The sequence below is a fragment of the Carcharhinus amblyrhynchos genome, chromosome 7 (genome assembly GCF_965287045.1).
Source record: "Carcharhinus amblyrhynchos chromosome 7, sCarAmb.v2.hapA, whole genome shotgun sequence".
Taxonomy (NCBI): Eukaryota; Metazoa; Chordata; class Chondrichthyes; order Carcharhiniformes; family Carcharhinidae; genus Carcharhinus; species Carcharhinus amblyrhynchos.
The window spans coordinates 106115285-106140555 of record NC_137330.1 but is presented as its reverse complement, the minus strand read 5'-3'; the positions used below and the strand labels follow the sequence as shown (position 1 = coordinate 106140555).

Here is a 25271-nt window from a genome sequence, read left to right as displayed (position 1 = left end):
GCACTGAGACACCAGAGATAGTCTGCTTGGCACTTCTTCCTGGGTATTGCTGTTCCGACTTCTCCCACAAATCACCAGCAAAGTTCCTCAGCCAAAACGTGAGCCGCCCCTGGGCCGACAGCCGGCGTTGCGGGCAGCCCCGGCTGGCAGCAAAAGCCTACGGCACCTGGTATTCCCAGGCGGTCTCGCATCCAAGTACTAACCAGGCCTGAGCCTGCTTAGCTTCCGAGATCAGACGAGATCGGGCGTTTTCAGGCTAGTATGGCCGTAGGCGCTGGCTGCTCTCATTTCTGGCCTTTTCACGCTCACAACTCAGATGCCGACAATTGGCTTTGTGCTGTGGTCAGAGGAGGAGGGAGGGAGGGAAACACTGACGCAGTGTTTGGGGCAAAGCTCCCTGAATCAGCAGAGATACTGCGCTTGTCACTTCTTGGTGGATATTGCTGGCCTGAGCACTGAGACACCAGAGATAGTCTGCTTGGCACTTCTTCCTGGGTATTGCTGTTCCGACTTCTCCCACAAATCACCAGCAAAGTTCCTCAGCCAAAACGTGAGCCGCCCCTGGGCCGACAGCCGGCGTTGCGGGCAGCCCCGGCTGGCAGCAAAAGCCTACGGCACCTGGTATTCCCAGGCGGTCTCCCATCCAAGTACTAACCAGGCCTGAGCCTGCTTAGCTTCCGAGATCAGACGAGATCGGGCGTTTTCAGGCTAGTATGGCCGTAGGCGCTGGCTGCACTCATTTCTGGCCTTTTCACGCTCACAACTCAGATGCCGACAATTGGCTTTGTGCTGTGGTCAGAGGAGGAGGGAGGGAGGGAAACACTGACGCAGTGTTTGGGGCAAAGCTCCCTGAATCAGCAGAGATACTGCGCTTGTCACTTCTTGGTGGATATTGCTGGCCTGAGCACTGAGACACCAGAGATAGTCTGCTTGGCACTTCTTCCTGGGTATTGCTGTTCCGACTTCTCCCACAAATCACCAGCAAAGTTCCTCAGCCAAAACGTGAGCCGCCTCTGGGCCGACAGCCGGCGTTGCGGGCAGCCCCGGCTGGCAGCAAAAGCCTACGGCACCTGGTATTCCCAGGCGGTCTCCCATCCAAGTACTAACCAGGCCTGAGCCTGCTTAGCTTCCGAGATCAGACGTTTTCAGGCTAGTATGGCCGTAGGCGCTGGCTGCTCTCATTTCTGGCCTTTTCACGCTCACAACTCAGATGCCGACAATTGGCTTTGTGCTGTGGTCAGAGGAGGAGGGAGGGAGGGAAACACTGACGCAGTGTTTGGGGCAAAGCTCCCTGAATCAGCAGAGATACTGCGCTTGTCACTTCTTGGTGGATATTGCTGGCCTGAGCACTGAGACACCAGAGATAGTCTGCTTGGCACTTCTTCCTGGGTATTGCTGTTCCGACTTCTCCCACAAATCACCAGCAAAGTTCCTCAGCCAAAACGTGAGCCGCCTCTGGGCCGACAGCCGGCGTTGCGGGCAGCCCCGGCTGGCAGCAAAAGCCTACGGCACCTGGTATTCCCAGGCGGTCTCCCATCCAAGTACTAACCAGGCCTGAGCCTGCTTAGCTTCCGAGATCAGACGTTTTCAGGCTAGTATGGCCGTAGGCGCTGGCTACTCTCATTTCTGGCCTTTTCACGCTCACAACTCAGATGCCGACAATTGGCTTTGTGCTGTGGTCAGAGGAGGAGGGAGGGAGGGAAACACTGACGCAGTGTTTGGGGCAAAGCTCCCTGAATCAGCAGAGATACTGCGCTTGTCACTTCTTGGTGGATATTGCTGGCCTGAGCACTGAGACACCAGAGATAGTCTGCTTGGCACTTCTTCCTGGGTATTGCTGTTCCGACTTCTCCCACAAATCACCAGCAAAGTTCCTCAGCCAAAACGTGAGCCGCCCCTGGGCCGACAGCCGGCGTTGCGGGCAGCCCCGGCTGGCAGCAAAAGCCTACGGCACCTGGTATTCCCAGGCGGTCTCCCATCCAAGTACTAACCAGGCCTGAGCCTGCTTAGCTTCCGAGATCAGACGAGATCGGGCGTTTTCAGGCTAGTATGGCCGTAGGCGCTGGCTGCTCTCATTTCTGGCCTTTTCACGCTCACAACTCAGATGCCGACAATTGGCTTTGTGCTGTGGTCAGAGGAGGAGGGAGGGAGGGAAACACTGACGCAGTGTTTGGGGCAAAGCTCCCTGAATCAGCAGAGATACTGCGCTTGTCACTTCTTGGTGGATATTGCTGGCCTGAGCACTGAGACACCAGAGATAGTCTGCTTGGCACTTCTTCCTGGGTATTGCTGTTCCGACTTCTCCCACAAATCACCAGCAAAGTTCCTCAGCCAAAACGTGAGCCGCCTCTGGGCCGACAGCCGGCGTTGCGGGCAGCCCCGGCTGGCAGCAAAAGCCTACGGCACCTGGTATTCCCAGGCGGTCTCGCATCCAAGTACTAACCAGGCCTGAGCCTGCTTAGCTTCCGAGATCAGACGAGATCGGGCGTTTTCAGGCTAGTATGGCCGTAGGCGCTGGCTGCTCTCATTTCTGGCCTTTTCACGCTCACAACTCAGATGCCGACAATTGGCTTTGTGCTGTGGTCAGAGGAGGAGGGAGGGAGGGAAACACTGACGCAGTGTTTGGGGCAAAGCTCCCTGAATCAGCAGAGATACTGCGCTTGTCACTTCTTGGTGGATATTGCTGGCCTGAGCACTGAGACACCAGAGATAGTCTGCTTGGCACTTCTTCCTGGGTATTGCTGTTCCGACTTCTCCCACAAATCACCAGCAAAGTTCCTCAGCCAAAACGTGAGCCGCCTCTGGGCCGACAGCCGGCGTTGCGGGCAGCCCCGGCTGGCAGCAAAAGCCTACGGCACCTGGTATTCCCAGGCGGTCTCCCATCCAAGTACTAACCAGGCCTGAGCCTGCTTAGCTTCCGAGATCAGACGAGATCGGGCGTTTTCAGGCTAGTATGGCCGTAGGCGCTGGCTGCTCTCATTTCTGGCCTTTTCACGCTCACAACTCAGATGCCGACAATTGGCTTTGTGCTGTGGTCAGAGGAGGAGGGAGGGAGGGAAACACTGACGCAGTGTTTGGGGCAAAGCTCCCTGAATCAGCAGAGATACTGCGCTTGTCACTTCTTGGTGGATATTGCTGGCCTGAGCACTGAGACACCAGAGATAGTCTGCTTGGCACTTCTTCCTGGGTATTGCTGTTCCGACTTCTCCCACAAATCACCAGCAAAGTTCCTCAGCCAAAACGTGAGCCGCCTCTGGGCCGACAGCCGGTGTTGCGGGCAGCCCCGGCTGGCAGCAAAAGCCGACGGCACCTGGTATTCCCAGGCGGTCTCCCATCCAAGTACTAACCAGGCCTGAGCCTGCTTAGCTTCCGAGATCAGACGAGATCGGGCGTTTTCAGGCTAGTATGGCCGTAGGCGCTGGCTGCTCTCATTTCTGGCCTTTTCACGCTCACAACTCAGATGCCGACAATTGGCTTTGTGCTGTGGTCAGAGGAGGAGGGAGGGAGGGAAACACTGACGCAGTGTTTGGGGCAAAGCTCCCTGAATCAGCAGAGATACTGCGCTTGTCACTTCTTGGTGGATATTGCTGGCCTGAGCACTGAGACACCAGAGATAGTCTGCTTGGCACTTCTTCCTGGGTATTGCTGTTCCGACTTCTCCCACAAATCACCAGCAAAGTTCCTCAGCCAAAACGTGAGCCGCCCCTGGGCCGACAGCCGGCGTTGCGGGCAGCCCCGGCTGGCAGCAAAAGCCTACGGCACCTGGTATTCCCAGGCGGTCTCCCATCCAAGTACTAACCAGGCCTGAGCCTGCTTAGCTTCCGAGATCAGACGAGATCGGGCGTTTTCAGGCTAGTATGGCCGTAGGCGCTGGCTGCACTCATTTCTGGCCTTTTCACGCTCACAACTCAGATGCCGACAATTGGCTTTGTGCTGTGGTCAGAGGAGGAGGGAGGGAGGGAAACACTGACGCAGTGTTTGGGGCAAAGCTCCCTGAATCAGCAGAGATACTGCGCTTGTCACTTCTTGGTGGATATTGCTGGCCTGAGCACTGAGACACCAGAGATAGTCTGCTTGGCACTTCTTCCTGGGTATTGCTGTTCCGACTTCTCCCACAAATCACCAGCAAAGTTCCTCAGCCAAAACGTGAGCCGCCTCTGGGCCGACAGCCGGCGTTGCGGGCAGCCCCGGCTGGCAGCAAAAGCCTACGGCACCTGGTATTCCCAGGCGGTCTCCCATCCAAGTACTAACCAGGCCTGAGCCTGCTTAGCTTCCGAGATCAGACGAGATCGGGCGTTTTCAGGCTAGTATGGCCGTAGGCGCTGGCTGCTCTCATTTCTGGCCTTTTCACGCTCACAACTCAGATGCCGACAATTGGCTTTGTGCTGTGGTCAGAGGAGGAGGGAGGGAGGGAAACACTGACGCAGTGTTTGGGGCAAAGCTCCCTGAATCAGCAGAGATACTGCGCTTGTCACTTCTTGGTGGATATTGCTGGCCTGAGCACTGAGACACCAGAGATAGTCTGCTTGGCACTTCTTCCTGGGTATTGCTGTTCCGACTTCTCCCACAAATCACCAGCAAAGTTCCTCAGCCAAAACGTGAGCCGCCCCTGGGCCGACAGCCGGCGTTGCGGGCAGCCCCGGCTGGCAGCAAAAGCCTACGGCACCTGGTATTCCCAGGCGGTCTCGCATCCAAGTACTAACCAGGCCTGAGCCTGCTTAGCTTCCGAGATCAGACGAGATCGGGCGTTTTCAGGCTAGTATGGCCGTAGGCGCTGGCTGCTCTCATTTCTGGCCTTTTCACGCTCACAACTCAGATGCCGACAATTGGCTTTGTGCTGTGGTCAGAGGAGGAGGGAGGGAGGGAAACACTGACGCAGTGTTTGGGGCAAAGCTCCCTGAATCAGCAGAGATACTGCGCTTGTCACTTCTTGGTGGATATTGCTGGCCTGAGCACTGAGACACCAGAGATAGTCTGCTTGGCACTTCTTCCTGGGTATTGCTGTTCCGACTTCTCCCACAAATCACCAGCAAAGTTCCTCAGCCAAAACGTGAGCCGCCCCTGGGCCGACAGCCGGCGTTGCGGGCAGCCCCGGCTGGCAGCAAAAGCCTACGGCACCTGGTATTCCCAGGCGGTCTCCCATCCAAGTACTAACCAGGCCTGAGCCTGCTTAGCTTCCGAGATCAGACGAGATCGGGCGTTTTCAGGCTAGTATGGCCGTAGGCGCTGGCTGCACTCATTTCTGGCCTTTTCACGCTCACAACTCAGATGCCGACAATTGGCTTTGTGCTGTGGTCAGAGGAGGAGGGAGGGAGGGAAACACTGACGCAGTGTTTGGGGCAAAGCTCCCTGAATCAGCAGAGATACTGCGCTTGTCACTTCTTGGTGGATATTGCTGGCCTGAGCACTGAGACACCAGAGATAGTCTGCTTGGCACTTCTTCCTGGGTATTGCTGTTCCGACTTCTCCCACAAATCACCAGCAAAGTTCCTCAGCCAAAACGTGAGCCGCCTCTGGGCCGACAGCCGGCGTTGCGGGCAGCCCCGGCTGGCAGCAAAAGCCTACGGCACCTGGTATTCCCAGGCGGTCTCCCATCCAAGTACTAACCAGGCCTGAGCCTGCTTAGCTTCCGAGATCAGACGTTTTCAGGCTAGTATGGCCGTAGGCGCTGGCTGCTCTCATTTCTGGCCTTTTCACGCTCACAACTCAGATGCCGACAATTGGCTTTGTGCTGTGGTCAGAGGAGGAGGGAGGGAGGGAAACACTGACGCAGTGTTTGGGGCAAAGCTCCCTGAATCAGCAGAGATACTGCGCTTGTCACTTCTTGGTGGATATTGCTGGCCTGAGCACTGAGACACCAGAGATAGTCTGCTTGGCACTTCTTCCTGGGTATTGCTGTTCCGACTTCTCCCACAAATCACCAGCAAAGTTCCTCAGCCAAAACGTGAGCCGCCTCTGGGCCGACAGCCGGCGTTGCGGGCAGCCCCGGCTGGCAGCAAAAGCCTACGGCACCTGGTATTCCCAGGCGGTCTCCCATCCAAGTACTAACCAGGCCTGAGCCTGCTTAGCTTCCGAGATCAGACGTTTTCAGGCTAGTATGGCCGTAGGCGCTGGCTACTCTCATTTCTGGCCTTTTCACGCTCACAACTCAGATGCCGACAATTGGCTTTGTGCTGTGGTCAGAGGAGGAGGGAGGGAGGGAAACACTGACGCAGTGTTTGGGGCAAAGCTCCCTGAATCAGCAGAGATACTGCGCTTGTCACTTCTTGGTGGATATTGCTGGCCTGAGCACTGAGACACCAGAGATAGTCTGCTTGGCACTTCTTCCTGGGTATTGCTGTTCCGACTTCTCCCACAAATCACCAGCAAAGTTCCTCAGCCAAAACGTGAGCCGCCCCTGGGCCGACAGCCGGCGTTGCGGGCAGCCCCGGCTGGCAGCAAAAGCCTACGGCACCTGGTATTCCCAGGCGGTCTCCCATCCAAGTACTAACCAGGCCTGAGCCTGCTTAGCTTCCGAGATCAGACGAGATCGGGCGTTTTCAGGCTAGTATGGCCGTAGGCGCTGGCTGCTCTCATTTCTGGCCTTTTCACGCTCACAACTCAGATGCCGACAATTGGCTTTGTGCTGTGGTCAGAGGAGGAGGGAGGGAGGGAAACACTGACGCAGTGTTTGGGGCAAAGCTCCCTGAATCAGCAGAGATACTGCGCTTGTCACTTCTTGGTGGATATTGCTGGCCTGAGCACTGAGACACCAGAGATAGTCTGCTTGGCACTTCTTCCTGGGTATTGCTGTTCCGACTTCTCCCACAAATCACCAGCAAAGTTCCTCAGCCAAAACGTGAGCCGCCTCTGGGCCGACAGCCGGCGTTGCGGGCAGCCCCGGCTGGCAGCAAAAGCCTACGGCACCTGGTATTCCCAGGCGGTCTCGCATCCAAGTACTAACCAGGCCTGAGCCTGCTTAGCTTCCGAGATCAGACGAGATCGGGCGTTTTCAGGCTAGTATGGCCGTAGGCGCTGGCTGCTCTCATTTCTGGCCTTTTCACGCTCACAACTCAGATGCCGACAATTGGCTTTGTGCTGTGGTCAGAGGAGGAGGGAGGGAGGGAAACACTGACGCAGTGTTTGGGGCAAAGCTCCCTGAATCAGCAGAGATACTGCGCTTGTCACTTCTTGGTGGATATTGCTGGCCTGAGCACTGAGACACCAGAGATAGTCTGCTTGGCACTTCTTCCTGGGTATTGCTGTTCCGACTTCTCCCACAAATCACCAGCAAAGTTCCTCAGCCAAAACGTGAGCCGCCTCTGGGCCGACAGCCGGCGTTGCGGGCAGCCCCGGCTGGCAGCAAAAGCCTACGGCACCTGGTATTCCCAGGCGGTCTCCCATCCAAGTACTAACCAGGCCTGAGCCTGCTTAGCTTCCGAGATCAGACCAGATCGGGCGTTTTCAGGCTAGTATGGCCGTAGGCGCTGGCTGCTCTCATTTCTGGCCTTTTCACGCTCACAACTCAGATGCCGACAATTGGCTTTGTGCTGTGGTCAGAGGAGGAGGGAGGGAGGGAAACACTGACGCAGTGTTTGGGGCAAAGCTCCCTGAATCAGCAGAGATACTGCGCTTGTCACTTCTTGGTGGATATTGCTGGCCTGAGCACTGAGACACCAGAGATAGTCTGCTTGGCACTTCTTCCTGGGTATTGCTGTTCCGACTTCTCCCACAAATCACCAGCAAAGTTCCTCAGCCAAAACGTGAGCCGCCTCTGGGCCGACAGCCGGCGTTGCGGGCAGCCCCGGCTGGCAGCAAAAGCCTACGGCACCTGGTATTCCCAGGCGGACTCCCATCCAAGTACTAACCAGGCCTGAGCCTGCTTAGCTTCCGAGATCAGACGAGATCGGGCGTTTTCAGGCTAGTATGGCCGTAGGCACTGGCTGCTCTCATTTCTGGCCTTTTCACGCTCACAACTCAGATGCCGACAATTGGCTTTGTGCTGTGGTCAGAGGAGGAGGGAGGGAGGGAAACACTGACGCAGTGTTTGGGGCAAAGCTCCCTGAATCAGCAGAGATACTGCGCTTGTCACTTCTTGGTGGATATTGCTGGCCTGAGCACTGAGACACCAGAGATAGTCTGCTTGGCACTTCTTCCTGGGTATTGCTGTTCCGACTTCTCCCACAAATCACCAGCAAAGTTCCTCAGCCAAAACGTGAGCCGCCCCTGGGCCGACAGCCGGCGTTGCGGGCAGCCCCGGCTGGCAGCAAAAGCCTACGGCACCTGGTATTCCCAGGCGGTCTCCCATCCAAGTACTAACCAGGCCTGAGCCTGCTTAGCTTCCGAGATCAGACCAGATCGGGCGTTTTCAGGCTAGTATGGCCGTAGGCGCTGGCTGCTCTCATTTCTGGCCTTTTCACGCTCACAACTCAGATGCCGAAAATTGGCTTTGTGCTGTGGTCAGAGGAGGAGGGAGGGAGGGAAACACTGACGCAGTGTTTGGGGCAAAGCTCCCTGAATCAGCAGAGATACTGCGCTTGTCACTTCTTGGTGGATATTGCTGGCCTGAGCACTGAGACACCAGAGATAGTCTGCTTGGCACTTCTTCCTGGGTATTGCTGTTCCGACTTCTCCCACAAATCACCAGCAAAGTTCCTCAGCCAAAACGTGAGCCGCCTCTGGGCCGACAGCCGGTGTTGCGGGCAGCCCCGGCTGGCAGCAAAAGCCGACGGCACCTGGTATTCCCAGGCGGTCTCCCATCCAAGTACTAACCAGGCCTGAGCCTGCTTAGCTTCCGAGATCAGACGAGATCGGGCGTTTTCAGGCTAGTATGGCCGTAGGCGCTGGCTGCACTCATTTCTGGCCTTTTCACGCTCACAACTCAGATGCCGACAATTGGCTTTGTGCTGTGGTCAGAGGAGGAGGGAGGGAGGGAAACACTGACGCAGTGTTTGGGGCAAAGCTCCCTGAATCAGCAGAGATACTGCGCTTGTCACTTCTTGGTGGATATTGCTGGCCTGAGCACTGAGACACCAGAGATAGTCTGCTTGGCACTTCTTCCTGGGTATTGCTGTTCCGACTTCTCCCACAAATCACCAGCAAAGTTCCTCAGCCAAAACGTGAGCCGCCTCTGGGCCGACAGCCGGCGTTGCGGGCAGCCCCGGCTGGCAGCAAAAGCCTACGGCACCTGGTATTCCCAGGCGGTCTCCCATCCAAGTACTAACCAGGCCTGAGCCTGCTTAGCTTCCGAGATCAGACGTTTTCAGGCTAGTATGGCCGTAGGCGCTGGCTACTCTCATTTCTGGCCTTTTCACGCTCACAACTCAGATGCCGACAATTGGCTTTGTGCTGTGGTCAGAGGAGGAGGGAGGGAGGGAAACACTGACGCAGTGTTTGGGGCAAAGCTCCCTGAATCAGCAGAGATACTGCGCTTGTCACTTCTTGGTGGATATTGCTGGCCTGAGCACTGAGACACCAGAGATAGTCTGCTTGGCACTTCTTCCTGGGTATTGCTGTTCCGACTTCTCCCACAAATCACCAGCAAAGTTCCTCAGCCAAAACGTGAGCCGCCCCTGGGCCGACAGCCGGCGTTGCGGGTCAGCCCCGGCTGGCAGCAAAAGCCTACGGCACCTGGTATTCCCAGGCGGTCTCCCATCCAAGTACTAACCAGGCCTGAGCCTGCTTAGCTTCCGAGATCAGACGAGATCGGGCGTTTTCAGGCTAGTATGGCCGTAGGCGCTGGCTGCTCTCATTTCTGGCCTTTTCACGCTCACAACTCAGATGCCGACAATTGGCTTTGTGCTGTGGTCAGAGGAGGAGGGAGGGAGGGAAACACTGACGCAGTGTTTGGGGCAAAGCTCCCTGAATCAGCAGAGATACTGCGCTTGTCACTTCTTGGTGGATATTGCTGGCCTGAGCACTGAGACACCAGAGATAGTCTGCTTGGCACTTCTTCCTGGGTATTGCTGTTCCGACTTCTCCCACAAATCACCAGCAAAGTTCCTCAGCCAAAACGTGAGCCGCCTCTGGGCCGACAGCCGGCGTTGCGGGCAGCCCCGGCTGGCAGCAAAAGCCTACGGCACCTGGTATTCCCAGGCGGTCTCCCATCCAAGTACTAACCAGGCCTGAGCCTGCTTAGCTTCCGAGATCAGACCAGATCGGGCGTTTTCAGGCTAGTATGGCCGTAGGCGCTGGCTGCTCTCATTTCTGGCCTTTTCACGCTCACAACTCAGATGCCGACAATTGGCTTTGTGCTGTGGTCAGAGGAGGAGGGAGGGAGGGAAACACTGACGCAGTGTTTGGGGCAAAGCTCCCTGAATCAGCAGAGATACTGCGCTTGTCACTTCTTGGTGGATATTGCTGGCCTGAGCACTGAGACACCAGAGATAGTCTGCTTGGCACTTCTTCCTGGGTATTGCTGTTCCGACTTCTCCCACAAATCACCAGCAAAGTTCCTCAGCCAAAACGTGAGCCGCCTCTGGGCCGACAGCCGGCGTTGCGGGCAGCCCCGGCTGGCAGCAAAAGCCTACGGCACCTGGTATTCCCAGGCGGACTCCCATCCAAGTACTAACCAGGCCTGAGCCTGCTTAGCTTCCGAGATCAGACGAGATCGGGCGTTTTCAGGCTAGTATGGCCGTAGGCACTGGCTGCTCTCATTTCTGGCCTTTTCACGCTCACAACTCAGATGCCGACAATTGGCTTTGTGCTGTGGTCAGAGGAGGAGGGAGGGAGGGAAACACTGACGCAGTGTTTGGGGCAAAGCTCCCTGAATCAGCAGAGATACTGCGCTTGTCACTTCTTGGTGGATATTGCTGGCCTGAGCACTGAGACACCAGAGATAGTCTGCTTGGCACTTCTTCCTGGGTATTGCTGTTCCGACTTCTCCCACAAATCACCAGCAAAGTTCCTCAGCCAAAACGTGAGCCGCCCCTGGGCCGACAGCCGGCGTTGCGGGCAGCCCCGGCTGGCAGCAAAAGCCTACGGCACCTGGTATTCCCAGGCGGTCTCCCATCCAAGTACTAACCAGGCCTGAGCCTGCTTAGCTTCCGAGATCAGACCAGATCGGGCGTTTTCAGGCTAGTATGGCCGTAGGCGCTGGCTGCTCTCATTTCTGGCCTTTTCACGCTCACAACTCAGATGCCGAAAATTGGCTTTGTGCTGTGGTCAGAGGAGGAGGGAGGGAGGGAAACACTGACGCAGTGTTTGGGGCAAAGCTCCCTGAATCAGCAGAGATACTGCGCTTGTCACTTCTTGGTGGATATTGCTGGCCTGAGCACTGAGACACCAGAGATAGTCTGCTTGGCACTTCTTCCTGGGTATTGCTGTTCCGACTTCTCCCACAAATCACCAGCAAAGTTCCTCAGCCAAAACGTGAGCCGCCTCTGGGCCGACAGCCGGTGTTGCGGGCAGCCCCGGCTGGCAGCAAAAGCCGACGGCACCTGGTATTCCCAGGCGGTCTCGCATCCAAGTACTAACCAGGCCTGAGCCTGCTTAGCTTCCGAGATCAGACGAGATCGGGCGTTTTCAGGCTAGTATGGCCGTAGGCGCTGGCTGCTCTCATTTCTGGCCTTTTCACGCTCACAACTCAGATGCCGACAATTGGCTTTGTGCTGTGGTCAGAGGAGGAGGGAGGGAGGGAAACACTGACGCAGTGTTTGGGGCAAAGCTCCCTGAATCAGCAGAGATACTGCGCTTGTCACTTCTTGGTGGATATTGCTGGCCTGAGCACTGAGACACCAGAGATAGTCTGCTTGGCACTTCTTCCTGGGTATTGCTGTTCCGACTTCTCCCACAAATCACCAGCAAAGTTCCTCAGCCAAAACGTGAGCCGCCTCTGGGCCGACAGCCGGCGTTGCGGGCAGCCCCGGCTGGCAGCAAAAGCCTACGGCACCTGGTATTCCCAGGCGGTCTCCCATCCAAGTACTAACCAGGCCTGAGCCTGCTTAGCTTCCGAGATCAGACCAGATCGGGCGTTTTCAGGCTAGTATGGCCGTAGGCGCTGGCTGCTCTCATTTCTGGCCTTTTCACGCTCACAACTCAGATGCCGACAATTGGCTTTGTGCTGTGGTCAGAGGAGGAGGGAGGGAGGGAAACACTGACGCAGTGTTTGGGGCAAAGCTCCCTGAATCAGCAGAGATACTGCGCTTGTCACTTCTTGGTGGATATTGCTGGCCTGAGCACTGAGACACCAGAGATAGTCTGCTTGGCACTTCTTCCTGGGTATTGCTGTTCCGACTTCTCCCACAAATCACCAGCAAAGTTCCTCAGCCAAAACGTGAGCCGCCTCTGGGCCGACAGCCGGCGTTGCGGGCAGCCCCGGCTGGCAGCAAAAGCCTACGGCACCTGGTATTCCCAGGCGGTCTCCCATCCAAGTACTAACCAGGCCTGAGCCTGCTTAGCTTCGGAGATCAGACGAGATCAGGCTAGTATGGCCGTAGGCGCTGGCTGCTCTCATTTCTGGCCTTTTCACGCTCACAACTCAGATGCCGACAATTGGCTTTGTGCTGTGGTCAGAGGAGGAGGGAGGGAGGGAAACACTGACGCAGTGTTTGGGGCAAAGCTCCCTGAATCAGCAGAGATACTGCGCTTGTCACTTCTTGGTGGATATTGCTGGCCTGAGCACTGAGACACCAGAGATAGTCTGCTTGGCACTTCTTCCTGGGTATTGCTGTTCCGACTTCTCCCACAAATCACCAGCAAAGTTCCTCAGCCAAAACGTGAGCCGCCCCTGGGCCGACAGCCGGCGTTGCGGGCAGCCCCGGCTGGCAGCAAAAGCCTACGGCACCTGGTATTCCCAGGCGGTCTCCCATCCAAGTACTAACCAGGCCTGAGCCTGCTTAGCTTCCGAGATCAGACGAGATCGGGCGTTTTCAGGCTAGTATGGCCGTAGGCGCTGGCTGCTCTCATTTCTGGCCTTTTCACGCTCACAACTCAGATGCCGACAATTGGCTTTGTGCTGTGGTCAGAGGAGGAGGGAGGGAGGGAAACACTGACGCAGTGTTTGGGGCAAAGCTCCCTGAATCAGCAGAGATACTGCGCTTGTCACTTCTTGGTGGATATTGCTGGCCTGAGCACTGAGACACCAGAGATAGTCTGCTTGGCACTTCTTCCTGGGTATTGCTGTTCCGACTTCTCCCACAAATCACCAGCAAAGTTCCTCAGCCAAAACGTGAGCGGCCTCTGGGCCGACAGCCGGCGTTGCGGGCAGCCCCGGCTGGCAGCAAAAGCCTACGGCACCTGGTATTCCCAGGCGGTCTCCCACCCAAGTACTAACCAGGCCTGAGCCTGCTTAGCTTCCGAGATCAGACGAGATCGGGCGTTTTCAGGCTAGTACGGCCGTAGGCGCTGGCTGCTCTCATTTCTGGCCTTTTCACGCTCACAACTCAGATGCCGACAATTGGCTTTGTGCTGTGGTCAGAGGAGGAGGGAGGGAGGGAAACACTGACGCAGTGTTTGGGGCAAAGCTCCCTGAATCAGCAGAGATACTGCGCTTGTCACTTCTTGGTGGATATTGCTGGCCTGAGCACTGAGACACCAGAGATAGTCTGCTTGGCACTTCTTCCTGGGTATTGCTGTTCCGACTTCTCCCACAAATCACCAGCAAAGTTCCTCAGCCAAAACGTGAGCCGCCTCTGGGCCGACAGCCGGTGTTGCGGGCAGCCCCGGCTGGCAGCAAAAGCCGACGGCACCTGGTATTCCCAGGCGGTCTCCCATCCAAGTACTAACCAGGCCTGAGCCTGCTTAGCTTCCGAGATCAGACGAGATCGGGCGTTTTCAGGCTAGTATGGCCGTAGGCGCTGGCTGCTCTCATTTCTGGCCTTTTCACGCTCACAACTCAGATGCCGACAATTGGCTTTGTGCTGTGGTCAGAGGAGGAGGGAGGGAGGGAAACACTGACGCAGTGTTTGGGGCAAAGCTCCCTGAATCAGCAGAGATACTGCGCTTGTCACTTCTTGGTGGATATTGCTGGCCTGAGCACTGAGACACCAGAGATAGTCTGCTTGGCACTTCTTCCTGGGTATTGCTGTTCCGACTTCTCCCACAAATCACCAGCAAAGTTCCTCAGCCAAAACGTGAGCCGCCTCTGGGCCGACAGCCGGCGTTGCGGGCAGCCCCGGCTGGCAGCAAAAGCCTACGGCACCTGGTATTCCCAGGCGGACTCCCATCCAAGTACTAACCAGGCCTGAGCCTGCTTAGCTTCCGAGATCAGACGAGATCGGGCGTTTTCAGGCTAGTATGGCCGTAGGCACTGGCGGCTCTCATTTCTGGCCTTTTCACGCTCACAACTCAGATGCCGACAATTGGCTTTGTGCTGTGGTCAGAGGAGGAGGGAGGGAGGGAAACACTGACGCAGTGTTTGGGGCAAAGCTCCCTGAATCAGCAGAGATACTGCGCTTGTCACTTCTTGGTGGATATTGCTGGCCTGAGCACTGAGACACCAGAGATAGTCTGCTTGGCACTTCTTCCTGGGTATTGCTGTTCCGACTTCTCCCACAAATCACCAGCAAAGTTCCTCAGCCAAAACGTGAGCCGCCCCTGGGCCGACAGCCGGCGTTGCGGGCAGCCCCGGCTGGCAGCAAAAGCCTACGGCACCTGGTATTCCCAGGCGGTCTCCCATCCAAGTACTAACCAGGCCTGAGCCTGCTTAGCTTCCGAGATCAGACGAGATCGGGCGTTTTCAGGCTAGTATGGCCGTAGGCGCTGGCTGCTCTCATTTCTGGCCTTTTCACGCTCACAACTCAGATGCCGACAATTGGCTTTGTGCTGTGGTCAGAGGAGGAGGGAGGGAGGGAAACACTGACGCAGTGTTTGGGGCAAAGCTCCCTGAATCAGCAGAGATACTGCGCTTGTCACTTCTTGGTGGATATTGCTGGCCTGAGCACTGAGACACCAGAGATAGTCTGCTTGGCACTTCTTCCTGGGTATTGCTGTTCCGACTTCTCCCACAAATCACCAGCAAAGTTCCTCAGCCAAAACGTGAGCCGCCTCTGGGCCGACAGCCGGTGTTGCGGGCAGCCCCGGCTGGCAGCAAAAGCCGACGGCACCTGGTATTCCCAGGCGGTCTCCCATCCAAGTACTAACCAGGCCTGAGCCTGCTTAGCTTCCGAGATCAGACGAGATCGGGCGTTTTCAGGCTAGTATGGCCGTAGGCGCTGGCTGCTCTCATTTCTGGCCTTTTCACGCTCACAACTCAGATGCCGACAATTGGCTTTGTGCTGTGGTCAGAGGAGGAGGGAGGGAGGGAAACACTGACGCAGTGTTTGGGGCAAAGCTCCCTGAATCAGCAGAGATACTGCGCTTGTCACTTCTTGGTGGATATTGCTGGCCTGAGCACTGAGACACCAGAGATAGTCTGCTTGGCACTTCTTCCTGGGTATTGCTGTTCCGACTTCTCCCACAAATCACCAGCAAAGTTCCTCAGCCAAAACGTGAGCCGCCCCTGGGCCGACAGCCGGCGTTGCGGGCAGCCCCGGCTGGCAGCAAAAGCCTACGGCACCTGGTATTCCCAGGCGGTGTCCCATCCAAGTACTAACCAGGCCTGAGCCTGCTTAGCTTCCGAGATCAGACGAGATCGGGCGTTTTCAGGCTAGTATGGCCGTAGGCGCTGGCTGCACTCATTTCTGGCCTTTTCACGCTCACAACTCAGATGCCGACAATTGGCTTTGTGCTGTGGTCAGAGGAGGAGGGAGGGAGGGAAACACTGACGCAGTGTTTGGGGCAAAGCTCCCTGAATCAGCAGAGATACTGCGCTTGTCACTTCTTGGTGGATATTGCTGGCCTGAGCACTGAGACACCAGAGATAGTCTGCTTGGCACTTCTTCCTGGGTATTGCTGTTCCGACTTCTCCCACAAATCACCAGCAAAGTTCCTCAGCCAAAACGTGAGCCGCCTCTGGGCCGACAGCCGGCGTTGCGGGCAGCCCCGGCTGGCAGCAAAAGCCTACGGCACCTGGTATTCCCAGGCGGTCTCCCATCCAAGTACTAACCAGGCCTGAGCCTGCTTAGCTTCCGAGATCAGACGAGATCGGGCGTTTTCAGGCTAGTATGGCCGTAGGCGCTGGCTGCTCTCATTTCTGGCCTTTTCACGCTCACAACTCAGATGCCGACAATTGGCTTTGTGCTGTGGTCAGAGGAGGAGGGAGGGAGGGAAACACTGACGCAGTGTTTGGGGCAAAGCTCCCTGAATCAGCAGAGATACTGCGCTTGTCACTTCTTGGTGGATATTGCTGGCCTGAGCACTGAGACACCAGAGATAGTCTGCTTGGCACTTCTTCCTGGGTATTGCTGTTCCGACTTCTCCCACAAATCACCAGCAAAGTTCCTCAGCCAAAACGTGAGCCGCCTCTGGGCCGACAGCCGGCGTTGCGGGCAGCCCCGGCTGGCAGCAAAAGCCTACGGCACCTGGTATTCCCAGGCGGACTCCCATCCAAGTACTAACCAGGCCTGAGCCTGCTTAGCTTCCGAGATCAGACGAGATCGGGCGTTTTCAGGCTAGTATGGCCGTAGGCACTGGCTGCTCTCATTTCTGGCCTTTTCACGCTCACAACTCAGATGCCGACAATTGGCTTTGTGCTGTGGTCAGAGGAGGAGGGAGGGAGGGAAACACTGACGCAGTGTTTGGGGCAAAGCTCCCTGAATCAGCAGAGATACTGCGCTTGTCACTTCTTGGTGGATATTGCTGGCCTGAGCACTGAGACACCAGAGATAGTCTGCTTGGCACTTCTTCCTGGGTATTGCTGTTCCGACTTCTCCCACAAATCACCAGCAAAGTTCCTCAGCCAAAACGTGAGCCGCCCCTGGGCCGACAGCCGGCGTTGCGGGCAGCCCCGGCTGGCAGCAAAAGCCTACGGCACCTGGTATTCCCAGGCGGTCTCGCATCCAAGTACTAACCAGGCCTGAGCCTGCTTAGCTTCCGAGATCAGACGAGATCGGGCGTTTTCAGGCTAGTATGGCCGTAGGCGCTGGCTGCTCTCATTTCTGGCCTTTTCACGCTCACAACTCAGATGCCGACAATTGGCTTTGTGCTGTGGTCAGAGGAGGAGGGAGGGAGGGAAACACTGACGCAGTGTTTGGGGCAAAGCTCCCTGAATCAGCAGAGATACTGCGCTTGTCACTTCTTGGTGGATATTGCTGGCCTGAGCACTGAGACACCAGAGATAGTCTGCTTGGCACTTCTTCCTGGGTATTGCTGTTCCGACTTCTCCCACAAATCACCAGCAAAGTTCCTCAGCCAAAACGTGAGCCGCCTCTGGGCCGACAGCCGGTGTTGCGGGCAGCCCCGGCTGGCAGCAAAAGCCGACGGCACCTGGTATTCCCAGGCGGTCTCCCATCCAAGTACTAACCAGGCCTGAGCCTGCTTAGCTTCCGAGATCAGACGAGATCGGGCGTTTTCAGGCTAGTATGGCCGTAGGCGCTGGCTGCTCTCATTTCTGGCCTTTTCACGCTCACAACTCAGATGCCGACAATTGGCTTTGTGCTGTGGTCAGAGGAGGAGGGAGGGAGGGAAACACTGACGCAGTGTTTGGGGCAAAGCTCCCTGAATCAGCAGAGATACTGCGCTTGTCACTTCTTGGTGGATATTGCTGGCCTGAGCACTGAGACACCAGAGATAGTCTGCTTGGCACTTCTTCCTGGGTATTGCTGTTCCGACTTCTCCCACAAATCACCAGCAAAGTTCCTCAGCCAAAACGTGAGCCGCCCCTGGGCCGACAGCCGGCGTTGCGGGCAGCCCCGGCTGGCAGCAAAAGCCTACGGCACCTGGTATTCCCAGGCGGTCTCCCATCCAAGTACTAACCAGGCCTGAGCCTGCTTAGCTTCCGAGATCAGACGAGATCGGGCGTTTTCAGGCTAGTATGGCCGTAGGCGCTGGCTGCTCTCATTTCTGGCCTTTTCACGCTCACAACTCAGATGCCGACAATTGGCTTTGTGCTGTGGTCAGAGGAGGAGGGAGGGAGGGAAACACTGACGCAGTGTTTGGGGCAAAGCTCCCTGAATCAGCAGAGATACTGCGCTTGTCACTTCTTGGTGGATATTGCTGGCCTGAGCACTGAGACACCAGAGATAGTCTGCTTGGCACTTCTTCCTGGGTATTGCTGTTCCGACTTCTCCCACAAATCACCAGCAAAGTTCCTCAGCCAAAACGTGAGCCGCCTCTGGGCCGACAGCCGGCGTTGCGGGCAGCCCCGGCTGGCAGCAAAAGCCTACGGCACCTGGTATTCCCAGGCGGTCTCGCATCCAAGTACTAACCAGGCCTGAGCCTGCTTAGCTTCCGAGATCAGACCAGATCGGGCGTTTTCAGGCTAGTATGGCCGTAGGCGCTGGCTGCTCTCATTTCTGGCCTTTTCACGCTCACAACTCAGATGCCGACAATTGGCTTTGTGCTGTGGTCAGAGGAGGAGGGAGGGAGGGAAACACTGACGCAGTGTTTGGGGCAAAGCTCCCTGAATCAGCAGAGATACTGCGCTTGTCACTTCTTGGTGGATATTGCTGGCCTGAGCACTGAGACACCAGAGATAGTCTGCTTGGCACTTCTTCCTGGGTATTGCTGTTCCGACTTCTCCCACAAATCACCAGCAAAGTTCCTCAGCCAAAACGTGAGCCGCCTCTGGGCCGACAGCCGGCGTTGCGGGCAGCCCCGGCTGGCAGCAAAAGCCTACGGCACCTGGTATTCCCAGGCAGACTCCCATCCAAGTACTAACCAGGCCTGAGCCTGCTTAGCTTCCGAGATCAGACGAGATCGGGCGTTTTCAGGCTAGTATGGCCGTAGGCACTGGCTGCTCTCATTTCTGGCCTTTTCACGCTCACAACTCAGATGCCGACAATTGGCTTTGTGCTGTGGTCAGAGGAGGAGGGAGGGAGGGAAACACTGACGCAGTGTTTGGGGCAAAGCTCCCTGAATCAGCAGAGATACTGCGCTTGTCACTTCTTGGTGGATATTGCTGGCCTGAGCACTGAGACACCAGAGATAGTCTGCTTGGCACTTCTTCCTGGGTATTGCTGTTCCGACTTCTCCCACAAATCACCAGCAAAGTTCCTCAGCCAAAACGTGAGCCGCCCCTGGGCCGACAGCCGGCGTTGCGGGCAGCCCCGGCTGGCAGCAAAAGCCTACGGCACCTGGTATTCCCAGGCGGTCTCCCATCCAAGTACTAACCAGGCCTGAGCCTGCTTAGCTTCCGAGATCAGACCAGATCGGGCGTTTTCAGGCTAGTATGGCCGTAGGCGCTGGCTGCTCTCATTTCTGGCCTTTTCACGCTCACAACTCAGATGCCGAAAATTGGCTTTGTGCTGTGGTCAGAGGAGGAGGGAGGGAGGGAAACACTGACGCAGTGTTTGGGGCAAAGCTCCCTGAATCAGCAGAGATACTGCGCTTGTCACTTCTTGGTGGATATTGCTGGCCTGAGCACTGAGACACCAGAGATAGTCTGCTTGGCACTTCTTCCTGGGTATTGCTGTTCCGACTTCTCCCACAAATCACCAGCAAAGTTCCTCAGCCAAAACGTGAGCCGCCTCTGGGCCGACAGCCGGTGTTGCGGGCAGCCCCGGCTGGCAGCAAAAGCCGACGGCACCTGGTATTCCCAGGCGGTCTCGCATCCAAGTACTAACCAGGCCTGAGCCTGCTTAGCTTCCGAGATCAGACGAGATCGGGCGTTTTCAGGCTAGTATGGCCGTAGGCGCTGGCTGCTCTCATTTCTGGCCTTTTCACGCTCACAACTCAGATGCCGACAATTGGCTTTGTGCTGTGGTCAGAGGAGGAGGGAGGGAGGGAAACACTGACGCAGTGTTTGGGGCAAAGCTCCCTGAATCAGCAGAGATACTGCGCTTGTCACTTCTTGGTGGATATTGCTGGCCTGAGCACTGAGACACCAGAGATAGTCTGCTTGGCACTTCTTCCTGGGTATTGCTGTTCCGACTTCTCCCACAAATCACCAGCAAAGTTCCTCAGCCAAAACGTGAGCCGCCTCTGGGCCGACAGCCGGCGTTGCGGGCAGCCCCGGCTGGCAGCAAAAGCCTACGGCACCTGGTATTCCCAGGCGGTCTCCCATCCAAGTACTAACCAGGCCTGAGCCTGCTTAGCTTCCGAGATCAGACCAGATCGGGCGTTTTCAGGCTAGTATGGCCGTAGGCGCTGGCTGCTCTCATTTCTGGCCTTTTCACGCTCACAACTCAGATGCCGACAATTGGCTTTGTGCTGTGGTCAGAGGAGGAGGGAGGGAGGGAAACACTGACGCAGTGTTTGGGGCAAAGCTCCCTGAATCAGCAGAGATACTGCGCTTGTCACTTCTTGGTGGATATTGCTGGCCTGAGCACTGAGACACCAGAGATAGTCTGCTTGGCACTTCTTCCTGGGTATTGCTGTTCCGACTTCTCCCACAAATCACCAGCAAAGTTCCTCAGCCAAAACGTGAGCCGCCTCTGGGCCGACAGCCGGCGTTGCGGGCAGCCCCGGCTGGCAGCAAAAGCCTACGGCACCTGGTATTCCCAGGCGGTCTCCCATCCAAGTACTAACCAGGCCTGAGCCTGCTTAGCTTCGGAGATCAGACGAGATCAGGCTAGTATGGCCGTAGGCGCTGGCTGCTCTCATTTCTGGCCTTTTCACGCTCACAACTCAGATGCCGACAATTGGCTTTGTGCTGTGGTCAGAGGAGGAGGGAGGGAGGGAAACACTGACGCAGTGTTTGGGGCAAAGCTCCCTGAATCAGCAGAGATACTGCGCTTGTCACTTCTTGGTGGATATTGCTGGCCTGAGCACTGAGACACCAGAGATAGTCTGCTTGGCACTTCTTCCTGGGTATTGCTGTTCCGACTTCTCCCACAAATCACCAGCAAAGTTCCTCAGCCAAAACGTGAGCCGCCCCTGGGCCGACAGCCGGCGTTGCGGGCAGCCCCAGCTGGCAGCAAAAGCCTACGGCACCTGGTATTCCCAGGCGGTCTCCCATCCAAGTACTAACCAGGCCTGAGCCTGCTTAGCTTCCGAGATCAGACGAGATCGGGCGTTTTCAGGCTAGTATGGCCGTAGGCGCTGGCTGCTCTCATTTCTGGCCTTTTCACGCTCACAACTCAGATGCCGACAATTGGCTTTGTGCTGTGGTCAGAGGAGGAGGGAGGGAGGGAAACACTGACGCAGTGTTTGGGGCAAAGCTCCCTGAATCAGCAGAGATACTGCGCTTGTCACTTCTTGGTGGATATTGCTGGCCTGAGCACTGAGACACCAGAGATAGTCTGCTTGGCACTTCTTCCTGGGTATTGCTGTTCCGACTTCTCCCACAAATCACCAGCAAAGTTCCTCAGCCAAAACGTGAGCGGCCTCTGGGCCGACAGCCGGCGTTGCGGGCAGCCCCGGCTGGCAGCAAAAGCCTACGGCACCTGGTATTCCCAGGCGGTCTCCCACCCAAGTACTAACCAGGCCTGAGCCTGCTTAGCTTCCGAGATCAGACGAGATCGGGCGTTTTCAGGCTAGTATGGCCGTAGGCGCTGGCTGCTCTCATTTCTGGCCTTTTCACGCTCACAACTCAGATGCCGACAATTGGCTTTGTGCTGTGGTCAGAGGAGGAGGGAGGGAGGGAAACACTGACGCAGTGTTTGGGGCAAAGCTCCCTGAATCAGCAGAGATACTGCGCTTGTCACTTCTTGGTGGATATTGCTGGCCTGAGCACTGAGACACCAGAGATAGTCTGCTTGGCACTTCTTCCTGGGTATTGCTGTTCCGACTTCTCCCACAAATCACCAGCAAAGTTCCTCAGCCAAAACGTGAGCCGCCTCTGGGCCGACAGCCGGTGTTGCGGGCAGCCCCGGCTGGCAGCAAAAGCCGACGGCACCTGGTATTCCCAGGCGGTCTCCCATCCAAGTACTAACCAGGCCTGAGCCTGCTTAGCTTCCGAGATCAGACGAGATCGGGCGTTTTCAGGCTAGTATGGCCGTAGGCGCTGGCTGCTCTCATTTCTGGCCTTTTCACGCTCACAACTCAGATGCCGACAATTGGCTTTGTGCTGTGGTCAGAGGAGGAGGGAGGGAGGGAAACACTGACGCAGTGTTTGGGGCAAAGCTCCCTGAATCAGCAGAGATACTGCGCTTGTCACTTCTTGGTGGATATTGCTGGCCTGAGCACTGAGACACCAGAGATAGTCTGCTTGGCACTTCTTCCTGGGTATTGCTGTTCCGACTTCTCCCACAAATCACCAGCAAAGTTCCTCAGCCAAAACGTGAGCCGCCCCTGGGCCGACAGCCGGCGTTGCGGGCAGCCCCGGCTGGCAGCAAAAGCCTACGGCAGCTGGTATTCCCAGGCGGTCTCCCATCCAAGTACTAACCAGGCCTGAGCCTGCTTAGCTTCCGAGATCAGACGAGATCGGGCGTTTTCAGGCTAGTATGGCCGTAGGCGCTGGCTGCACTCATTTCTGGCCTTTTCACGCTCACAACTCAGATGCCGACAATTGGCTTTGTGCTGTGGTCAGAGGAGGAGGGAGGGAGGGAAACACTGACGCAGTGTTTGGGGCAAAGCTCCCTGAATCAGCAGAGATACTGCGCTTGTCACTTCTTGGTGGATATTGCTGGCCTGAGCACTGAGACACCAGAGATAGTCTGCTTGGCACTTCTTCCTGGGTATTGCTGTTCCGACTTCTCCCACAAATCACCAGCAAAGTTCCTCAGCCAAAACGTGAGCCGCCTCTGGGCCGACAGCCGGCGTTGCGGGCAGCCCCGGCTGGCAGCAAAAGCCTACGGCACCTGGTATTCCCAGGCGGTCTCCCATCCAAGTACTAACCAGGCCTGAGCCTGCTTAGCTTCCGAGATCAGACGAGATCGGGCGTTTTCAGGCTAGTATGGCCGTAGGCGCTGGCTGCTCTCATTTCTGGCCTTTTCACGCTCACAACTCAGATGCCGACAATTGGCTTTGTGCTGTGGTCAGAGGAGGAGGGAGGGAGGGAAACACTGACGCAGTGTTTGGGGCAAAGCTCCCTGAATCAGCAGAGATACTGCGCTTGTCACTTCTTGGTGGATATTGCTGGCCTGAGCACTGAGACACCAGAGATAGTCTGCTTGGCACTTCTTCCTGGGTATTGCTGTTCCGACTTCTCCCACAAATCACCAGCAAAGTTCCTCAGCCAAAACGTGAGCCGCCTCTGGGCCGACAGCCGGCGTTGCGGGCAGCCCCGGCTGGCAGCAAAAGCCTACGGCACCTGGTATTCCCAGGCGGACTCCCATCCAAGTACTAACCAGGCCTGAGCCTGCTTAGCTTCCGAGATCAGACGAGATCGGGCGTTTTCAGGCTAGTATGGCCGTAGGCACTGGCGGCTCTCATTTCTGGCCTTTTCACGCTCACAACTCAGATGCCGACAATTGGCTTTGTGCTGTGGTCAGAGGAGGAGGGAGGGAGGGAAACACTGACGCAGTGTTTGGGGCAAAGCTCCCTGAATCAGCAGAGATACTGCGCTTGTCACTTCTTGGTGGATATTGCTGGCCTGAGCACTGAGACACCAGAGATAGTCTGCTTGGCACTTCTTCCTGGGTATTGCTGTTCCGACTTCTCCCACAAATCACCAGCAAAGTTCCTCAGCCAAAACGTGAGCCGCCCCTGGGCCGACAGCCGGCGTTGCGGGCAGCCCCGGCTGGCAGCAAAAGCCTACGGCACCTGGTATTCCCAGGCGGTCTCCCATCCAAGTACTAACCAGGCCTGAGCCTGCTTAGCTTCCGAGATCAGACGAGATCGGGCGTTTTCAGGCTAGTATGGCCGTAGGCGCTGGCTGCTCTCATTTCTGGCCTTTTCACGCTCACAACTCAGATGCCGACAATTGGCTTTGTGCTGTGGTCAGAGGAGGAGGGAGGGAGGGAAACACTGACGCAGTGTTTGGGGCAAAGCTCCCTGAATCAGCAGAGATACTGCGCTTGTCACTTCTTGGTGGATATTGCTGGCCTGAGCACTGAGACACCAGAGATAGTCTGCTTGGCACTTCTTCCTGGGTATTGCTGTTCCGACTTCTCCCACAAATCACCAGCAAAGTTCCTCAGCCAAAACGTGAGCCGCCTCTGGGCCGACAGCCGGTGTTGCGGGCAGCCCCGGCTGGCAGCAAAAGCCGACGGCACCTGGTATTCCCAGGCGGTCTCCCATCCAAGTACTAACCAGGCCTGAGCCTGCTTAGCTTCCGAGATCAGACGAGATCGGGCGTTTTCAGGCTAGTATGGCCGTAGGCGCTGGCTGCACTCATTTCTGGCCTTTTCACGCTCACAACTCAGATGCCGACAATTGGCTTTGTGCTGTGGTCAGAGGAGGAGGGAGGGAGGGAAACACTGACGCAGTGTTTGGGGCAAAGCTCCCTGAATCAGCAGAGATACTGCGCTTGTCACTTCTTGGTGGATATTGCTGGCCTGAGCACTGAGACACCAGAGATAGTCTGCTTGGCACTTCTTCCTGGGTATTGCTGTTCCGACTTCTCCCACAAATCACCAGCAAAGTTCCTCAGCCAAAACGTGAGCCGCCCCTGGGCCGACAGCCGGCGTTGCGGGCAGCCCCGGCTGGCAGCAAAAGCCTACGGCACCTGGTATTCCCAGGCGGTGTCCCATCCAAGTACTAACCAGGCCTGAGCCTGCTTAGCTTCCGAGATCAGACGAGATCGGGCGTTTTCAGGCTAGTATGGCCGTAGGCGCTGGCTGCACTCATTTCTGGCCTTTTCACGCTCACAACTCAGATGCCGACAATTGGCTTTGTGCTGTGGTCAGAGGAGGAGGGAGGGAGGGAAACACTGACGCAGTGTTTGGGGCAAAGCTCCCTGAATCAGCAGAGATACTGCGCTTGTCACTTCTTGGTGGATATTGCTGGCCTGAGCACTGAGACACCAGAGATAGTCTGCTTGGCACTTCTTCCTGGGTATTGCTGTTCCGACTTCTCCCACAAATCACCAGCAAAGTTCCTCAGCCAAAACGTGAGCCGCCTCTGGGCCGACAGCCGGCGTTGCGGGCAGCCCCGGCTGGCAGCAAAAGCCTACGGCACCTGGTATTCCCAGGCGGACTCCCATCCAAGTACTAACCAGGCCTGAGCCTGCTTAGCTTCCGAGATCAGACGAGATCGGGCGTTTTCAGGCTAGTATGGCCGTAGGCACTGGCTGCTCTCATTTCTGGCCTTTTCACGCTCACAACTCAGATGCCGACAATTGGCTTTGTGCTGTGGTCAGAGGAGGAGGGAGGGAGGGAAACACTGACGCAGTGTTTGGGGCAAAGCTCCCTGAATCAGCAGAGATACTGCGCTTGTCACTTCTTGGTGGATATTGCTGGCCTGAGCACTGAGACACCAGAGATAGTCTGCTT

The 25271-nt window shown here is 56.6% G+C and overlaps 49 non-coding genes and 7 pseudogenes across 49 annotated transcripts; all 56 read right to left on the bottom strand.

Annotated features, from left to right (window-relative positions):
* Window positions 1-154: 154 nt before the first annotated feature.
* Window positions 155-273, bottom strand: LOC145346291 (5S ribosomal RNA). Its single transcript, XR_013887645.1, has one exon. It is a non-coding gene; the product is annotated as a 5S ribosomal RNA (ribosomal RNA).
* A 333-nt stretch (window positions 274-606) lies between these two features.
* On the bottom strand, window positions 607-725 carry LOC145345918 (5S ribosomal RNA). Its single transcript, XR_013887287.1, has one exon. It is a non-coding gene; the product is annotated as a 5S ribosomal RNA (ribosomal RNA).
* Window positions 726-1058: 333 nt separating this feature from the next.
* On the bottom strand, window positions 1059-1167 carry LOC145345731 (5S ribosomal RNA; annotated as a pseudogene).
* Window positions 1168-1500: 333 nt separating this feature from the next.
* On the bottom strand, window positions 1501-1609 carry LOC145345730 (5S ribosomal RNA; annotated as a pseudogene).
* A 333-nt stretch (window positions 1610-1942) lies between these two features.
* On the bottom strand, window positions 1943-2061 carry LOC145345917 (5S ribosomal RNA). Its single transcript, XR_013887286.1, has one exon. It is a non-coding gene; the product is annotated as a 5S ribosomal RNA (ribosomal RNA).
* Window positions 2062-2394: 333 nt separating this feature from the next.
* Window positions 2395-2513, bottom strand: LOC145346290 (5S ribosomal RNA). Its single transcript, XR_013887644.1, has one exon. It is a non-coding gene; the product is annotated as a 5S ribosomal RNA (ribosomal RNA).
* A 333-nt stretch (window positions 2514-2846) lies between these two features.
* LOC145345916 (5S ribosomal RNA) lies at window positions 2847-2965 on the bottom strand. The gene has a single exon (XR_013887285.1). It is a non-coding gene; the product is annotated as a 5S ribosomal RNA (ribosomal RNA).
* A 333-nt stretch (window positions 2966-3298) lies between these two features.
* LOC145346130 (5S ribosomal RNA) lies at window positions 3299-3417 on the bottom strand. Its single transcript, XR_013887491.1, has one exon. It is a non-coding gene; the product is annotated as a 5S ribosomal RNA (ribosomal RNA).
* Window positions 3418-3750: 333 nt separating this feature from the next.
* On the bottom strand, window positions 3751-3869 carry LOC145345914 (5S ribosomal RNA). Its single transcript, XR_013887283.1, has one exon. It is a non-coding gene; the product is annotated as a 5S ribosomal RNA (ribosomal RNA).
* Window positions 3870-4202: 333 nt separating this feature from the next.
* On the bottom strand, window positions 4203-4321 carry LOC145345913 (5S ribosomal RNA). Its single transcript, XR_013887282.1, has one exon. It is a non-coding gene; the product is annotated as a 5S ribosomal RNA (ribosomal RNA).
* Window positions 4322-4654: 333 nt separating this feature from the next.
* On the bottom strand, window positions 4655-4773 carry LOC145346289 (5S ribosomal RNA). Its single transcript, XR_013887643.1, has one exon. It is a non-coding gene; the product is annotated as a 5S ribosomal RNA (ribosomal RNA).
* A 333-nt stretch (window positions 4774-5106) lies between these two features.
* LOC145345912 (5S ribosomal RNA) lies at window positions 5107-5225 on the bottom strand. Its single transcript, XR_013887281.1, has one exon. It is a non-coding gene; the product is annotated as a 5S ribosomal RNA (ribosomal RNA).
* Window positions 5226-5558: 333 nt separating this feature from the next.
* LOC145345729 (5S ribosomal RNA) lies at window positions 5559-5667 on the bottom strand (annotated as a pseudogene).
* A 333-nt stretch (window positions 5668-6000) lies between these two features.
* On the bottom strand, window positions 6001-6109 carry LOC145345728 (5S ribosomal RNA; annotated as a pseudogene).
* A 333-nt stretch (window positions 6110-6442) lies between these two features.
* Window positions 6443-6561, bottom strand: LOC145345911 (5S ribosomal RNA). The gene has a single exon (XR_013887280.1). It is a non-coding gene; the product is annotated as a 5S ribosomal RNA (ribosomal RNA).
* A 333-nt stretch (window positions 6562-6894) lies between these two features.
* LOC145346288 (5S ribosomal RNA) lies at window positions 6895-7013 on the bottom strand. The gene has a single exon (XR_013887642.1). It is a non-coding gene; the product is annotated as a 5S ribosomal RNA (ribosomal RNA).
* Window positions 7014-7346: 333 nt separating this feature from the next.
* On the bottom strand, window positions 7347-7465 carry LOC145346211 (5S ribosomal RNA). Its single transcript, XR_013887567.1, has one exon. It is a non-coding gene; the product is annotated as a 5S ribosomal RNA (ribosomal RNA).
* A 333-nt stretch (window positions 7466-7798) lies between these two features.
* On the bottom strand, window positions 7799-7917 carry LOC145346068 (5S ribosomal RNA). The gene has a single exon (XR_013887431.1). It is a non-coding gene; the product is annotated as a 5S ribosomal RNA (ribosomal RNA).
* Window positions 7918-8250: 333 nt separating this feature from the next.
* Window positions 8251-8369, bottom strand: LOC145346210 (5S ribosomal RNA). The gene has a single exon (XR_013887566.1). It is a non-coding gene; the product is annotated as a 5S ribosomal RNA (ribosomal RNA).
* A 333-nt stretch (window positions 8370-8702) lies between these two features.
* On the bottom strand, window positions 8703-8821 carry LOC145346129 (5S ribosomal RNA). Its single transcript, XR_013887490.1, has one exon. It is a non-coding gene; the product is annotated as a 5S ribosomal RNA (ribosomal RNA).
* Window positions 8822-9154: 333 nt separating this feature from the next.
* LOC145345727 (5S ribosomal RNA) lies at window positions 9155-9263 on the bottom strand (annotated as a pseudogene).
* A 334-nt stretch (window positions 9264-9597) lies between these two features.
* On the bottom strand, window positions 9598-9716 carry LOC145345910 (5S ribosomal RNA). The gene has a single exon (XR_013887279.1). It is a non-coding gene; the product is annotated as a 5S ribosomal RNA (ribosomal RNA).
* Window positions 9717-10049: 333 nt separating this feature from the next.
* Window positions 10050-10168, bottom strand: LOC145346209 (5S ribosomal RNA). Its single transcript, XR_013887565.1, has one exon. It is a non-coding gene; the product is annotated as a 5S ribosomal RNA (ribosomal RNA).
* A 333-nt stretch (window positions 10169-10501) lies between these two features.
* On the bottom strand, window positions 10502-10620 carry LOC145346067 (5S ribosomal RNA). Its single transcript, XR_013887430.1, has one exon. It is a non-coding gene; the product is annotated as a 5S ribosomal RNA (ribosomal RNA).
* A 333-nt stretch (window positions 10621-10953) lies between these two features.
* LOC145346208 (5S ribosomal RNA) lies at window positions 10954-11072 on the bottom strand. The gene has a single exon (XR_013887564.1). It is a non-coding gene; the product is annotated as a 5S ribosomal RNA (ribosomal RNA).
* Window positions 11073-11405: 333 nt separating this feature from the next.
* LOC145345670 (5S ribosomal RNA) lies at window positions 11406-11524 on the bottom strand. The gene has a single exon (XR_013887127.1). It is a non-coding gene; the product is annotated as a 5S ribosomal RNA (ribosomal RNA).
* Window positions 11525-11857: 333 nt separating this feature from the next.
* On the bottom strand, window positions 11858-11976 carry LOC145346206 (5S ribosomal RNA). Its single transcript, XR_013887562.1, has one exon. It is a non-coding gene; the product is annotated as a 5S ribosomal RNA (ribosomal RNA).
* Window positions 11977-12309: 333 nt separating this feature from the next.
* On the bottom strand, window positions 12310-12418 carry LOC145345750 (5S ribosomal RNA; annotated as a pseudogene).
* A 333-nt stretch (window positions 12419-12751) lies between these two features.
* Window positions 12752-12870, bottom strand: LOC145345909 (5S ribosomal RNA). The gene has a single exon (XR_013887278.1). It is a non-coding gene; the product is annotated as a 5S ribosomal RNA (ribosomal RNA).
* Window positions 12871-13203: 333 nt separating this feature from the next.
* LOC145346146 (5S ribosomal RNA) lies at window positions 13204-13322 on the bottom strand. Its single transcript, XR_013887506.1, has one exon. It is a non-coding gene; the product is annotated as a 5S ribosomal RNA (ribosomal RNA).
* A 333-nt stretch (window positions 13323-13655) lies between these two features.
* On the bottom strand, window positions 13656-13774 carry LOC145346128 (5S ribosomal RNA). Its single transcript, XR_013887489.1, has one exon. It is a non-coding gene; the product is annotated as a 5S ribosomal RNA (ribosomal RNA).
* A 333-nt stretch (window positions 13775-14107) lies between these two features.
* Window positions 14108-14226, bottom strand: LOC145346065 (5S ribosomal RNA). The gene has a single exon (XR_013887428.1). It is a non-coding gene; the product is annotated as a 5S ribosomal RNA (ribosomal RNA).
* Window positions 14227-14559: 333 nt separating this feature from the next.
* LOC145345908 (5S ribosomal RNA) lies at window positions 14560-14678 on the bottom strand. Its single transcript, XR_013887277.1, has one exon. It is a non-coding gene; the product is annotated as a 5S ribosomal RNA (ribosomal RNA).
* A 333-nt stretch (window positions 14679-15011) lies between these two features.
* On the bottom strand, window positions 15012-15130 carry LOC145346127 (5S ribosomal RNA). The gene has a single exon (XR_013887488.1). It is a non-coding gene; the product is annotated as a 5S ribosomal RNA (ribosomal RNA).
* A 333-nt stretch (window positions 15131-15463) lies between these two features.
* Window positions 15464-15582, bottom strand: LOC145346085 (5S ribosomal RNA). Its single transcript, XR_013887447.1, has one exon. It is a non-coding gene; the product is annotated as a 5S ribosomal RNA (ribosomal RNA).
* Window positions 15583-15915: 333 nt separating this feature from the next.
* Window positions 15916-16034, bottom strand: LOC145345907 (5S ribosomal RNA). Its single transcript, XR_013887276.1, has one exon. It is a non-coding gene; the product is annotated as a 5S ribosomal RNA (ribosomal RNA).
* A 333-nt stretch (window positions 16035-16367) lies between these two features.
* LOC145346064 (5S ribosomal RNA) lies at window positions 16368-16486 on the bottom strand. The gene has a single exon (XR_013887427.1). It is a non-coding gene; the product is annotated as a 5S ribosomal RNA (ribosomal RNA).
* Window positions 16487-16819: 333 nt separating this feature from the next.
* LOC145346286 (5S ribosomal RNA) lies at window positions 16820-16938 on the bottom strand. The gene has a single exon (XR_013887640.1). It is a non-coding gene; the product is annotated as a 5S ribosomal RNA (ribosomal RNA).
* A 333-nt stretch (window positions 16939-17271) lies between these two features.
* On the bottom strand, window positions 17272-17390 carry LOC145346126 (5S ribosomal RNA). Its single transcript, XR_013887487.1, has one exon. It is a non-coding gene; the product is annotated as a 5S ribosomal RNA (ribosomal RNA).
* Window positions 17391-17723: 333 nt separating this feature from the next.
* On the bottom strand, window positions 17724-17842 carry LOC145345906 (5S ribosomal RNA). Its single transcript, XR_013887275.1, has one exon. It is a non-coding gene; the product is annotated as a 5S ribosomal RNA (ribosomal RNA).
* A 333-nt stretch (window positions 17843-18175) lies between these two features.
* Window positions 18176-18294, bottom strand: LOC145345674 (5S ribosomal RNA). The gene has a single exon (XR_013887130.1). It is a non-coding gene; the product is annotated as a 5S ribosomal RNA (ribosomal RNA).
* A 333-nt stretch (window positions 18295-18627) lies between these two features.
* On the bottom strand, window positions 18628-18746 carry LOC145346244 (5S ribosomal RNA). The gene has a single exon (XR_013887598.1). It is a non-coding gene; the product is annotated as a 5S ribosomal RNA (ribosomal RNA).
* Window positions 18747-19079: 333 nt separating this feature from the next.
* On the bottom strand, window positions 19080-19198 carry LOC145346205 (5S ribosomal RNA). Its single transcript, XR_013887561.1, has one exon. It is a non-coding gene; the product is annotated as a 5S ribosomal RNA (ribosomal RNA).
* Window positions 19199-19531: 333 nt separating this feature from the next.
* Window positions 19532-19650, bottom strand: LOC145345669 (5S ribosomal RNA). Its single transcript, XR_013887126.1, has one exon. It is a non-coding gene; the product is annotated as a 5S ribosomal RNA (ribosomal RNA).
* Window positions 19651-19983: 333 nt separating this feature from the next.
* Window positions 19984-20102, bottom strand: LOC145346203 (5S ribosomal RNA). Its single transcript, XR_013887560.1, has one exon. It is a non-coding gene; the product is annotated as a 5S ribosomal RNA (ribosomal RNA).
* Window positions 20103-20435: 333 nt separating this feature from the next.
* LOC145345749 (5S ribosomal RNA) lies at window positions 20436-20544 on the bottom strand (annotated as a pseudogene).
* Window positions 20545-20877: 333 nt separating this feature from the next.
* On the bottom strand, window positions 20878-20996 carry LOC145345904 (5S ribosomal RNA). The gene has a single exon (XR_013887274.1). It is a non-coding gene; the product is annotated as a 5S ribosomal RNA (ribosomal RNA).
* Window positions 20997-21329: 333 nt separating this feature from the next.
* Window positions 21330-21448, bottom strand: LOC145345995 (5S ribosomal RNA). The gene has a single exon (XR_013887360.1). It is a non-coding gene; the product is annotated as a 5S ribosomal RNA (ribosomal RNA).
* A 333-nt stretch (window positions 21449-21781) lies between these two features.
* LOC145346125 (5S ribosomal RNA) lies at window positions 21782-21900 on the bottom strand. Its single transcript, XR_013887486.1, has one exon. It is a non-coding gene; the product is annotated as a 5S ribosomal RNA (ribosomal RNA).
* A 333-nt stretch (window positions 21901-22233) lies between these two features.
* LOC145346305 (5S ribosomal RNA) lies at window positions 22234-22352 on the bottom strand. The gene has a single exon (XR_013887659.1). It is a non-coding gene; the product is annotated as a 5S ribosomal RNA (ribosomal RNA).
* A 333-nt stretch (window positions 22353-22685) lies between these two features.
* On the bottom strand, window positions 22686-22804 carry LOC145345902 (5S ribosomal RNA). Its single transcript, XR_013887272.1, has one exon. It is a non-coding gene; the product is annotated as a 5S ribosomal RNA (ribosomal RNA).
* A 333-nt stretch (window positions 22805-23137) lies between these two features.
* LOC145346063 (5S ribosomal RNA) lies at window positions 23138-23256 on the bottom strand. The gene has a single exon (XR_013887426.1). It is a non-coding gene; the product is annotated as a 5S ribosomal RNA (ribosomal RNA).
* A 333-nt stretch (window positions 23257-23589) lies between these two features.
* On the bottom strand, window positions 23590-23708 carry LOC145345901 (5S ribosomal RNA). The gene has a single exon (XR_013887271.1). It is a non-coding gene; the product is annotated as a 5S ribosomal RNA (ribosomal RNA).
* Window positions 23709-24041: 333 nt separating this feature from the next.
* Window positions 24042-24160, bottom strand: LOC145346123 (5S ribosomal RNA). The gene has a single exon (XR_013887484.1). It is a non-coding gene; the product is annotated as a 5S ribosomal RNA (ribosomal RNA).
* A 333-nt stretch (window positions 24161-24493) lies between these two features.
* Window positions 24494-24612, bottom strand: LOC145346084 (5S ribosomal RNA). Its single transcript, XR_013887446.1, has one exon. It is a non-coding gene; the product is annotated as a 5S ribosomal RNA (ribosomal RNA).
* Window positions 24613-24945: 333 nt separating this feature from the next.
* On the bottom strand, window positions 24946-25064 carry LOC145346062 (5S ribosomal RNA). The gene has a single exon (XR_013887425.1). It is a non-coding gene; the product is annotated as a 5S ribosomal RNA (ribosomal RNA).
* Between the last annotated feature and the right edge of the window lie 207 nt (window positions 25065-25271).